This window comes from Rhinolophus ferrumequinum, chromosome 11, assembly GCF_004115265.2.
Source record: "Rhinolophus ferrumequinum isolate MPI-CBG mRhiFer1 chromosome 11, mRhiFer1_v1.p, whole genome shotgun sequence".
NCBI lineage: Eukaryota > Metazoa > Chordata > Mammalia > Chiroptera > Rhinolophidae > Rhinolophus > Rhinolophus ferrumequinum.
The window spans coordinates 71843071-71857482 of NC_046294.1; the positions used below are offsets into that span (position 1 = coordinate 71843071).

The 14412-nt window shown below is 35.6% G+C and overlaps 1 pseudogene; it reads right to left on the reverse strand.

Annotated features, from left to right (window-relative positions):
- Nucleotides 1-802: 802 nt before the first annotated feature.
- On the reverse strand, nucleotides 803-3854 carry LOC117031050 (GTP-binding protein SAR1b-like; annotated as a pseudogene).
- Between the last annotated feature and the right edge of the window lie 10558 nt (nucleotides 3855-14412).

A 14412-nucleotide genomic window follows, 5' to 3' on the forward strand; every position in this document is an offset into this window, starting at 1 on the left:
CAGCGCTGGAGCTCAGAGTGAGTGATTCTGTTGGTGGATAAGTTCACACAGTCCCTTTAAGAGGAGTGCCTGGGTGTACAGCCGCACTCAGACTCACTCAGTCACAATCTCTGCTGGTTTTCACAACCAGAAATTATGGGGAAATCTCTCCCCAGCACTGGAATCCTGGACAGGGGTGGGGCTGGGAGATGGCAGCAGGGATCCCCACAGCCGAAATACCCCTCCTGATCTTTAATGGTCACATATGGGTGTGGGACCAGTCTGTTCAGTGTCTCTGCCCCTCCTATCAGGTTGGATGTGGCTTCTTCTGCACATCCTTCGTTGAAAGGCTTCAGTTCTGCTTGATTTTAGGTGATTGTTGATAGTGGTTGTTTTGCAGATGAGTTGTAATTTTGATGTGGTTGTGAGAGAAGGTAAGCACAACGTTTACCTACTGCACCATCCTGGTTGTCCCTCCATGTTAATCTTTTAAATATGGCTTACATTTGTAGTTTCATGTTGTTAAAAAATGTTCCAAGTGTGCTGCTGGAAAGTTGCTCTTTATAAATGGAGCTGGGGTAATACCAAATTATAAACAGTAAAAACTAATTATTTTTTAGGGAATTAGAAAGCTAACATTGTTATATTCAAACTTACTTGAATAGTTTTCAATTCTCACTCAGATTAAGTTGATAAAATATTATAACCTAAAAAATCTGTTTTATAACCAATGAAAGTCTATTGACTTCAAGTTATACATGTTGAATAACCAAATCTCTGAGTAGGCCTGCATGGTGAGAGCTGGAACCCATTTGGGTTGGTGTTAATTCATGTCCTGTGCCATGCAGTGGAAGCCTTCTGGGTAGCATTGTCTTTTGAGCACACTGCTCATGAAAACTTAAGGGCTATCATTCATTTTTTTCAGAGATACTCTGCCCTTTCCTGTTGTTTGACCACATAAACCAAACATCTCTTGTAACCTCTCTTTACTGATGGCTTCAGGTCTGTCGATCTTATTCCCAACAATCAGTATAGGCACATTAGAAATGTGTCATTAGTGAATCAAGTTCTTCTTTTGATTCTAACAGGCTTTCATGACCTGCACAGTCCACCAAAATACATGCCATTGATAGCGGGAATGCAGTTTTCCCACACTTTTTGAGCTTGAACATGTCCATCCAGATCAATAATTGTAAAGGTTACGTTAGCAATGGTTAGTTCTTCTGAAGTGGGATTTAATGTGGGGATATGTTGTCCAAGTCTGTCATCTTTTAGCATGTGTAGCAATGTTGTTTTTTCCACATTATCCAATCCAAGAAATACCAATTTTCCAGTTTTCCTATATATGAGGTGTGACAATTAAGTTCACAAACTCATCTTAGAAAAAGTGCTACATAACTCATTGATGAATATCATTACGGTCACCTTCAAAGTACTCCCCTTGGGAAGCTCGGCACCGACGCCAGCACCTAGTCCACCCTTCAAAGCAATTTTGGAACTCTTTTTCTGGAATGGCCATCAGAGCTGTCATGGTATTATCCTTCATGTCTTGAATGTCATCAAAATGTCTTCCTTTCAATATTTCCTTTATCTTTGGGTAAAGAAACAAGTAATTGGGGGCCAGTATAGGTGAGTAGGGAGGGTGTTCTCGTACAGTGATTTCTTTATCGGCTATAAACTCCCTCACAGACAGTGCCATGTGAGCTGGTGCATTGTTTTGATACAAGAGCCATGAACTGTTGGTGAAAAGTTCAGTTTGTCTAACTTTTTCATGCAGCCTTTTCAGCACTTCCAAAGAGTAAACTTGGTTAACTGTTCAGTTACTACAAATTCGTAATGAATAATCCCTCTGGTATCAAAAAAGGTTAGCAACATTGTTGCAACAAGTTTGCGAACTTAATTGTCAGACCTCCTATAGTAGTCCCCCTTATCCACAGGGAATAGGTTCAAAGACTCCCAATGGATGTCTGAAACTGTCGATAGTACCAAACCCTGTATACACTATGTTTTTCTCATACATATCTAGGATAAAGATTAATTTAGAAATTAGGCACAGTAGAAAATTAACAATAATAACTAATAACAATAAAACCACAGTGAGATAGCACCTCACCCCAGTCAAAATTGTTATCATCAATAAATCAACAAATAACAAGTGCTGGTGAGGATGTGGAGAAAAGGGAACCCTTGTGCACTGTTGGTGGGATTGCAGATTGGTGCAGCCACTATGGAAAACAGTATGGAGGTATCTCAAAAATCTGAAAATGGAACTACCTTATAACTCAGCAATTCCACTCCTAGGTATCTATCTGGAGAAATCCAAAACTCTAATTTGAAAAAATTTATGCACCCCCATGTTTATTGCAGTACTATACACAATAGCCAAGACATGGAAACAACCGAAATGCCCATCGGTAGATGACTGGATTAAGAAACTGTGGTACATTTATACAATGGAGTTATGCAGCCATAAAGAAGAATGAAATCTTACCATTTGCAACAATATGGATGGACCTAGAGAACATTATGTTTAGTGAAATAAGCCAGACGGAGAAAGACAAATACCATATGATCTCACTTACGTGTGGAATCTAAAGAATAGAATAAATGAATGAACTAATCAGAAACAGTCTCAGAGACATAGAGGAAAAACTGAGGGTTGCTAGATGGGAGGGGTTTGGGGATAAGGAGGAAGGTGAGGGGATTAGAAAGCACAGTTGGTAACCACAAGATTGCCCGGGGATACGAAAGTCAATTTAGGGAATGTAATCAATAATGTTGTAAAGATTTTGTAGGGTATCCAATGGACACTTGTCCCATTAGGGAGACCACTTCAGGGATGATGTAGATGCCTGATTACTGCACTGTACACCTGAAGCTGAAGCTGAACAATAATGAATGTCAACTAGAATTTTATATATATATATATATATATATATACACACATAGATGTATATATATGTATATATATGCATCTATGTATATATATGCATATATATATATATATATATATATACACACACATATAGCTACAAGAAGTGGAATACAGCATTAGGAACAGAGACAGTGGAACTGTAATGGCTGTATGCAATCAATGTCAGAGGGGTAGTAGATGGGAGGTGGGAGGTTATCACTGTGAGAGGGATATAAATGATTAATATCTAACTATTACATTGTTTTGTACACCTGCAACTAATAAAAATGTTAAAAAATAACTAATAACAAAATAGATAATAATAACTAATAAAAAATTATATACTGTAATAAAAGTTATGTGAACGTAGTATGTCTCTTTTTCTCAAAATATCTGATTATACTGTACTCATCCTTCTTCTAGTGATGATGTGAGAATGATGTAATGCCTGCATGATGACATGAAGTGAAGTGAATGACGTAGACATTGTGAAATAACATTTGGCTACTATTGAGCTATTGAAATGTGTCAGAAGGAGCATCAGCTGCTTTGGGTGATCCTTGATCACTGAGCCATGATGAGGTTGATGGTTAGACGTCAGGAACAATGTTGGATGTCAGGAACAGTGTTGATGGTTGGGGATCCTTGATAGTTAAGGTTTTTTTGACTGAAAGGCAGAATATATAGTGTGGATACGCTGGACAAAGGGATGATTCATGTCATGGGCAAGATGGAGCCGGAGGGCGCAAAATTTCATCATGCTACTTAAAATGATGTGCAATTTAAAACTTATGAGTTATTTATTTCTGGAATTTTCCATTTAATATTTTTGGACCACAATTGACCTCGGGTAACTGAAACCGTGAAAAGCAAAATTGCAGGTAAAGGGGACTACTGTAATCCTAAAAACTGTAGCACACTGCTGAGACCACTGTAATTCCAGTCAAATATGAAGGACATATCCAAATCTTATAGGGTCTGTGACTGGACAGAATGTGATTTCTTGCGTGGTGTCAGTCCTACACCCTGACAGTGAACTGCAAAGTATAGTGGCTGCTTGATACGTTTTTGCTTCAGTGTCAAATCAATTCTCCTCAGAAAAGATGAACAAGTTTTGTCAATGTGGATGCAGATATTAAAAGAAAGTAAATTTTCGTATTTAGTTTAGTTATTTAAAAAATTTTAAATATGTTTGGAACAATTTGGGTACATCAATCTACTTTTTCAATTTCAACTTTTTAAAAATCTAATATCGTTCAAGTATTTTTATGTAAATTAGCATCTGAACTGAGATGTGCTATAAGTGTAAAATACACATGGATATTGAAAATGTACAAAAACAGTAAAATATTTTTATATTGATTTTATATATATATATATATATATATATATATATATATATTTTTTTTTTTTTTAATTTTATTGGGGAATATTGGGGAACAGTGTTTCTCCAGGGCCCATCAGTTCCAAGTTGTTCTCCATCAGTCTAGTTGTGGATGGCGCAGCTCAGCTCCAAGTCCAGTCACTGTTTTCAATCTTTCGTTGCAGGGGGCGCAGCTCACTGGCCCATGTGGGAATTGAACCAGCAACCTTGTTGTTGAGAGCTCATGCTCTAACCAACTGAGCCATCCGGCCGCCTTATATTAATCATATTTTGAAATGTTAGTATTCTGGACATATTGAGTTAAATAAAATAATATGACAATTTCACTGCATTTTATTTTTAAAAATATGGTTACTAGAAGATTTCAAATTACATATATGGCTCACTTTATATTTTCGTTGTACAGTAGGAATCTAAAGGTCGTATCATAAACAGTCTTAGGAGTCTAGAATTCTCCTTTTCACACATACATGGCTATGTGCAGCTACTTCAAAGGACCAGAGGCAGGGTAGCCAATTTTAAACCTTCCCAGTTCTACTGGATTGTCATTTCAGGTTAAAAGTGAGGTGCAGTATAGTGATCATACATGTTTATTAATTGGCTCTCTAGGGTAAAAAGCTCTTCTTTTTGTAGTATTATCCAATTTCCATGGTGTAAATACTCTCACCATGGACCCTTTCAAGTTGCCAATTGGACGTCATTGGGAGTTGGGAAAAAATACTGATAATTGGCTCTCACAAGCAGGTAACTGCTGGCTTCAATACACCACTAGTTGCACCTATTATTTTTCATTGTTCCTGCAGGATCTTACACAAAGATCAACAAAGAGCAAGTCCATTTTAAGTATTTGTTAAATGAATGAATGAATGAATGAATGAATGAATGGTTCTGCTAGCTACAAATATCGTGCAGTTTTAGTTTTTTTCCTGATGCTTTAACCTTTCGGAAATGTTCATTCCTAAAGTTGAAGGTAGATGTGTGACTACAAGAAGCCTTGGCATTGCAATGAGTGTGTTGTGCTGCCCAGCTTCCCCTTTAGCTTTGAATCACTCGCTAACCTAGCTGTTGGGAGCATTGTCTGGTGATGGGGCTTAGCTGAGAGCTGAGATTTTCTCAAAGAAATGTGCTGAAAGGAGCTGCCTCCCCCATAGTTTCCCAGGTTAATGCGGGAGTACAAGGGCTTGCCCCTTCAATTACAGACATTTCTTTTTCCTTTTTTTTTCAATTATAGTTGACATTCAGTATTATTTTATATTAGTTTCAGGTTTAAAGCATAGTGGTTAGACATGTATATAACTTATGAAGTGATGCCGTCAATTAGTCTAGTACCCTCCTGGCACTATGCATACTTATTACAATATTATTGACTATATTCTCCATGCTGTACTTTACATTCTTGTGACTATTTGTAACTACCAATTTGTATTTGTACTTCTTAATCCCTTCTTCATTTTCACCCAGCCCCTCAACCAGCTCCTACCTAGCAACTGTCAGTTTGTTCTTTGTATCTATGAGTCTTTTTTTTTTGTTTGTTCATTTATTTTGTTCTTTCGATTCCACATGTGAGATCATATGGAATTTGTCTTTCTCTGTCTGACTTATTTCACTCAGCATAATACACTGTAGGTCCATCCATGTTGTTGCAAATGGTAAGGTTTCATTCTTCTTTATGGCTGAGTAATATCTCACTGTATATATGTACCATCACTTCTTTACCTAATCATCTATTGATGGGCACTTAGATTGCTTCCATATCTTGACTATTGTAAATAGTGCTGCAGTGAACATAGGGCTTCATATATCTTTTCTAATTAGTGTTTTGGATTTCTTTGGATCAATACCCAGAAGTGGAATTGCTGGCTCATAATGTAGTTTTATTTTTAAGCTTTTGAGGAACGTCCGTATTGTTTTCCATAGTAGCTGCACCAGTTTTTAGTCCTGCCTACAATGCATGAGTGTTTCCTTTTCTCCATATCCTGGTCAACACTTCTTGTTTGCTGATTTATTGATAACAGCCATTCTGACAGGTGTGAGGTAATATCTCATTGTGGTTTTAATTTGCATTTCTCTGATGATTAGTAACATTGAGCAACCTCAAAATGGATTAAAGACTTAAATGTAAGACCCAAAACCATAAAACTCCTAGAAGAAAACAGAGACAGTAAATTCTCTGACATTGCTCTTAGTAATATTTTTTTTCTGATATATTTCCTCGGGCAAAGGAAACAAGAGGAAAAATAAACAAATGGGACTACATCAAATTAAAAATTTTTTGCACAGCAAAGGAAACCATCAAAACAAAAAGACAACCTACAGAATGAGAGAAAATATTCTTCAATGATACATCTGATAAATATCCAAAATTCATAAAGAACTCACATAACTCAACACCAGAAAAACAAACAATCGAATTAAAAAATGGGCAGAGGACTTGACTAGACATTTCTCCAAAGATTATAGTCAGATGGCCATATATGCAAAGATGCTCAACATCAATGACTCACATTTTTTTTTTATTAGTTTCAGGTGCACAAGACAAAGTAATACTTAGACGTTCAATGACAGACATTTTTGAAGTGCCATCCTATCCTAGTTTTACAGTTTTATGTGAGACCTGCCTAGACCTCTGTTGCAACTGCATCATGATTCAGTTTACACCTCTGCTCAATCTTGCTTCTTTCATTCCGTCATGAGCATTGTCTCTGAAAGCAGTGCCCCGTGACCCACCTGCACACAATCTCCATTCCAGGATCTCTTTGCCAAAGAATGAAATCTTAGGTCACAGTGTTCCTTTCTCTCAAGGTCCTTGTTATTGTTTACTTCATCAAGTTCTTCCGTATTGGTTACAATGAAGGTCAAATCTTACCTCCTATGTCTTATAAGAGATAAAGTTTTTCAGCAAGGCAAGTCAAGAAATTATCTTTGAGAATATTCCTATGAATTTTCATTATGGGTGCATTTAATAGCATGAGATTGCGATCTGAGTAGTTGAAACTCTCATAACTAATACATCTCACCACTTTTTCTGTTTACCACTTGAAATGTGATTTTTACTATATCATTGTAGTAAATGTCTACTCAGTCACGTACAAAATTTTTTCACACTTCAGAAAAAACAGAAATAATTGCCCAAAGTTGAAGCACTCCTAACCATATCAGATGAGGGCTATTTTCAAAACTCCCTTCCTGACAAAACCTGACACCTCAAGTAGTCTCAATTTCTGAGTCAACATCCTATATTATTAATATGTAGAAACTAATGCTTTACATTTAAGAGGAAATATTTCTCAATCTCTCCAAAAAACAAATTTATTTACTTTTCCCTTTCCAAATTCCTGTTGTTTTACACTTGAATTTTCAAGTATAAAAATAGGATAACATAAAGTCAGGTAGTTGTATTCAATTACTGCATAAAATTATATAGACTGTGTTGAAGTCCAGTGCATGAGTCAGAATTATTACTTTTTAACAATGCCTTTGTTCACAGATTAGATTAAATTGTATTTTCCTAATTTGATATACAGGCTAAAATAAAAGGAAATTATATGAAATGAAATAAAAATTTGTTTTATTTTCTATTTTCTGATCTTTATTAATTTAGAAGGTAAATTAATATTACCTTCTAAACACTTAAAAATCATTTTTTTCAATATATGCACCAGACATCCAGAGGAATAGTCTCTTATTTATTACAAGGTTTTTTCATAGTCCCTGATATGAGAATACAATTGAATAAAATATGTCAAAATGTTCTCTGCAAACTCATTTTAATCAGCTCTGAATTTGACAATTACTTATATTTTCATAATATGCTTCTAAAGAAATCAAAGTTTTTATTGGTAGTTGTAAATGACTGTTTTATTAAATTACTAAATCTGAGGCTAGGTGTGTTTTGACATTTCTGGGAAGTCTCAGCTTCTTTATATTGGATTTTCCCATCTCTCTATTATCTCTTCTGGTTCTTGAATTAGGCAAAAATAAGACCCATCCTCCATGTCTAACAACATTTTCACTTTTTAATTTCTTCATCTCTCTATGCTGCAATCTAGTAGTTTCTACAGGTTGCTTATCAAGTTCACTCATTGTTTCTTCATTAGCAGTTTCATTATTTTATTAATGTTTTCATTTCAATGATTATTTTTCAGTTTCTGAAAGATCTATTTTGTGTTTTTACAAATCTATCTGGTATTTTAAATAATCTCTCGCTCTTCACCTATATTTTCAATTACCTCTTTTATTTCTATAAACATAGGAGATGTACTTCTATGATGATTCTAATATGTGTCGTGCGTTTTATGTGGAAGGTCCCATTCATTGGGGCTCTATCAGTAGGTTTTGGAGACTCAGTATGAGGATGCATTCTTCCACAGAGAATTTGGATTTGCTTCTGTCAGGCAACGTAACATTATTTTTTATAGCTGTATGATATTCCATGGTCTAAACATATAATTTAGTCAATTACTTCTCTACTGACAGAGATACTGGGGAGGGAGGGCAGAAAAGTATTGTGTATTTCCTCTTATTAGTATGAATTACACATTGAGTTTGTCGTGACGGGTTGCTAGGCTAAGAAGACTGGAAGAGGTCTTAATGTGTTCCTTGTTACTAATGGTATAAGCAAGAGCTAACTTGGCCTGAGATGCATCATTCCCAAAACAATTACATTAATTAGCCATTCTAAAAATTATTATAAAGAACTGCCATAGCTTTATATAAGACAGCACCAATCTCTCCTAATAAGAACTAAACTCACCTGGAATCAATGTAACTTTACTGACAATTGTCACCCCAATCAACTTTAATTAAAAAAAAAAAAAAAGAACTGACTGTGTGTGTCACTTTTTGAAATACTTCACAAGTATCAACTTATTTAATCCTCTCAGCACTCTTAGTGGTTATTTCACTATTATCCCCATTTTACAGCTGAGGTACAGATTGATGGATAATGGGTAACTTGCTCCAGGCACTACATTGTTAGGCTCTCCAGAAGCAGGCTAGCACCAGAGATTCAGGAACACACGATCTATTGAGAATGTACTACTCTTCAGGAAGGCCTCTAGCAAGTGAGGCCAGTAGGGCACAGCAGGGGTGATGACCTGAGCAAGGAAGGAGTCTAGCCTTAGCCTGATCCACAGTGGGAAGGGCAGGGGATTGCAATGGTAACCTGTGGGAGTAGGCTCAGACTCACATCCACCAAGGGTAATGCTCTAGAGTAGGTCACAGTTGTAAGCTGCTAGCAGCTCGGAACCATCTTGGGCTTGAGTGTACAGGGAGGTAAAGGGGATCTGGGCTGAGCACCAGCAGTGTCTGCTGCACTCACATAGCTAGCAAGGGGAAAGTGGGATTCAAAGCCCAATCATCTGGTTCCAGAATTGCCCTGCTGCCATTGCAGGATTGCTGTGAACTCTGCTACTGCTGCCTTCAAACACCTCAAGCACTGTCCACCAGGAAGCCCCTGATTTACCAAACCAAGTACTGCCTCCAATTTTATAGAGAGATGATAACTCTTTGTCTGGAGAAAATTGTATGCCTATTTAATCCAGAGATTGCCAGATCAATTTATCAAGAACTCTCTTGTTTCCATTGCTCTCCGTTCAGAAAGACCTATTCAATGCACGTTTTGCATTTGCCCAGGCCCAGAACTAGGGTATACAACCCTGAAAGTGAGTGCCTCCTTAAATTTTGTGCACTACATGCCTTTCTTGCCTTGCCCCAGTGCACTGAGAAAGGGGCTATGATCCTACACCCTCTGTTTAGACAACAGAGTCTGCTTGGCCCTAAGTATCCTGGTATTTCTCTCTGTTTCTCCTCCTATATCTTATCAGTGGGGGGAAATGAGGGAATTCAGCATCTGGGATTAATCACTCCAGCTTTTAAAGCTTCTGGTCTTTGGAATGTACTCAAACCTACACAGGCATGGAGTTAGCAATGGAAGGCTGGGAAGCTTTGGGAATGGGAAAACAAGTCATCACTAGAGTTCTCCTATATACAAACAGCTCTTTGGATATTTTCTCTCTTCTGGAACCTCTTCCAGTCTTCTTAGCCCAGTTCTTTTGTTATAAACAAACTTCTCCAAGTCTGAGAGTGTTTTTTCCTAGCCAGCATAGAGAACTGTCATTTCAAACATTTTCACTCACAAAGGTGTCATGTGTTCAGCCGGTTTGGCTCCTGTGAGAATCGGCCAGGTCCTTGAGCAGATACCTAGTGTTTTGTTTTTTTTTTTTTTTTCAGCCTTCAATCATGATTTGCCTGCTTTATTTCCCCATGAACCCAACCCCAAATGCTGTGAGAGTTGCCAACTGCTTACAACTGTGACCTAGTCTAGAGAATTATCCTTGGCTAACGTGAGTCTGGGGCCACTGTCTCATCTGCCATGGCTCTAAAATTCCATTAGTAATACTTACCACATGGGATCAAACATAGTAAGTATATGTTATCATGTATTTCTCTTCATTCAACTACATAGTAACAGTGATTAATATAAACTATTGACTTGTAATTAGTTCTTCTCTGCCACATTTAAATATTTTGTTCTAGTGATCTTCTGTGTTCTCTTGGTATCTCAGTTACCCTATTTCTATTCCTCCCCCCATTTTCCTCCTTTTCCACCCTCAACTCAAAACTCCTAAACAAAATACTAGCAAGTTAAATCCAGTAATACATAATAAGGATATTACATCATGACCAAGTGAAGTTTATCTTAGAAATGCTAAGCTGGTTCAATACTCATAAGTTAATGTAATTCTCCATATTAACAGAATAAAGGGGAAAAATTACATGATCATCTGTATAGATACAGCTCCTATTTATACTAAAAGAAAAACAAAACTCTTAGTAAAGTAGAAACAGAAAGAGACTTCCTCAATCTGATGAAGAGTATCTAGGAGAAATCTATAGTCAACATTACTTTTTCCCTAAGGTCAAGAATAAGGCAAGACGTTGATTCTAATCAAGTCTATTCACTACTGAACTTGAGGTCCCAACTTGTACAACAAAGCAAGAAAAAGAAATAAAAGAAATAAAAATCAGAAAGGAAGAAATGTAATTTTTTTATCTGTACATGACATGATAGTTTGCAAAATGAAATCCAGAAGAACCTAAGAAATGACAATAACTGAATTTAGCAAAGTAGCAGGATAAAAGATCATTATACTAAAATCAATTTTATTTACAAATATCAACAGCAAATAACTGAACATACAATTAAAAAATATTATTAACCATTGAAAATCTAAATTAAACATAGTATTTATAATAGATCACAACTACTCAGAAATAGTTTAACAAAAGATAAGATCTTTGCACTAAAAACAATGAAATTAAGGAAAATAAATAGAGGGATATACCATTATGACTTAGAAGACTCAATAACATTAAAATGTCAATACTTCTCAAATTGACCTGTAGATTGAACATAATGCTAATCAAATTCCCAGGAAACTTATAAAAGATATTCACGAGACAATTCTAAAAGCCGTATGAAAATTTAAAGTTCTTAGAACAGCCAAGAGAATTTTGAAGAAAAACAAAGTTAGAAGACTTGTGCTGATATCAATGCTTACTATAAAGATACAGTGATCAATATAGTATAATATTGGCATAATGATAGACAAATAGATTCATAAAACAGAATAGAGTCCAGAAAGAAACTTTCACATGTAAATTCAATTGATTTTTGACAAAGACACTAAAGCAATTCAATGGGGAATGGGTTCTTTTCAATAAACTGTGTTGGAACAATGGAGGAAAAAAATGAACCGTGGCCCTCATCTCACATCATATGCAAAAATTAATTTGACATAAACCACAGTTTTAAGTGTTAAAGCTAATATTACAAAGTTCTAAAAGAAAATATAGAAGATAATCTTCTGATCTTGGGGTAGATACAGGTTTTTTAAACAGGATATGAAATGCACTATACATAAAAGCAAAAAATTGTTAAATTAGACTTATTGAGAATTAAAATATTCTAACCATTAAAAGAAACCATTAATAAAGGCAAGCCATCAACTTGGAGGAAATAGTCACAATGTACATATCAAAGGACTCATATCCAGAATATATAAAGAACTTCCGTAAATCAATAATAAAAGGTCAATTCAGTTTAAAAATGGACAGAAGATTTGAACAGGCACTTCACAAAAGATGATATATAAATCATCAAAAAGCATATGAAAATGTATTAAACATCATTAATCACTAGGGAAATAAAAATTGAAAGCATAATGAAATAATACTACATGCTCAAAATAAGAGTTGAAATTTAAAAAGTTGACAATATCAAATCTTAGGAAGAATATTCAGAAACTAGAATTCTTATATATTGCTGGTGGGAGTGTAAAATGGTGCAGACATTTTGTAAAAGTTTTTGGCAGTTTCTAATAATAATAAACATACACCTGTCCAATGGCAATAATATGCAACAGAAATAGATCCACAAAAAGACTTGAACTGAAATGTTCATATCTTCACACTTCATAAGGAATCAAACCAGGTAACCCAAACGTCCATCAGGAGGAGAATGGATAACAAACTATGTATATTCACCCAGTGAAATACTACTTGGCAACACAAAGAACAAACTATTGCTACACACTACAATATGGGTGAAACTAAAAACATGAGTGAAATAAACCTTTATGAGTACACACCGTATGCTGCCATTTACACTAAGTTCAAGAACAGACAAATAAAATCTATGGTGATAAAAATCAGAACAGTGGTTGAGACGGGGATGGAGGAGTTGATAGGTATTGACTGGAAAAAGGCATGAAGGAATTTTCTGGGGTAATGGAGAATGTTCTTCATCTTGATCTGGTTGATGGTCACCCAAGTATATGGATTTTTCAAAATTCATGAGCTGTACACTTAAGATGTGTGCACTTTAACTATGTAAATTATGTGTCATTAAAGTATTGTCAGGACAAAGAAATTAAAAGTAAGCCATCATTTATAAGGGCAAACTTCATTCCATTGAGAACAGTCTGTCTATATTAAAAGATATTTATTTGTAAATTATTTCATTAGCACTTGTTCAGGATGATCTAACTATTTTATTTGCAAGATATAAAGTTGTCAAGAGACTAGGAAATTTCCAGCATTTACAATGACTCTCTTACTTACTTTGGAATCAGACTGTACGTTTCCTTTGTTAGATTTCACTTTTACTTTCAATTCTAGATTCTGGGTAGAATCTTTATGTATTTCTTTAATGAAAAATGTTAAAAACTTATAGTGCAATAGTATTAGGCTGGAACTGAAGTTGTTACAGGATTATTATTATTATTATGTGAAATTCCTTCCAAAGAAAGAATTTTTTACCATAATTACCCTCAAGGAAAAAAACACTTTAAAGTTGATTATGTAATAACACAATATTGAGAACATACCACTGTTAAGAGTTATCAAAGTCCCAAACCAGGAATGAGGTGAAATGCCTTCTCAACACATACACATTGACAGTAGAAAAAAACCGGAGAACTAGAGATACTAATAGCCCTATGTGTCTACCTTGTCACTTTCCTCAAACATTTCCTTTCTTATTTCTGTCTCTAAAAGAGTATTTGGAGAGAAAATATATTTAGGTAAGTTGGATGCTGGAAGGAAAAGGGGAGTTTTTATATAACATATTTGGAATATTCATAAGATTAGAAGGAAAATGTAAAGTGTGTTACACTATTAAAAATCTGGGTACAGTTTTGGAATAGAGTAGGCCCAAGTGGATAGATTGACTCCATTTTTGTGAGTCAACAAAGATTTATTGAGCACCTACTATTTGCTGGTGCCCTGCTAGTACTAGAATAATGAGGTGAATAAAATATATACAGTCCTTGCGCCTAGGAACTTAGAATTGTTACAGGAAAACAATTCCTTTGTTGTTGTTTTTTTAAGAGTCTCATGCGCTACCGACTGAGCTAGCCGGGCGCCGCTATGTTGTTGTTTTTTTAAATCAACGATAAAAGTTGTGTAAAATGTTGCAAAAGAGACATAACAATCCACTCCAAGCCCAGACAAGTCTGATCCCAACAATCATCATTTGGAAGAACTTGGGAATCCTCGTCAGTGCAGGATTTCTTAGCCCACGGTTTTTAAATTGGTATAAGTGTTCTCTTTGGTAAACACCAAGTCTTTACAA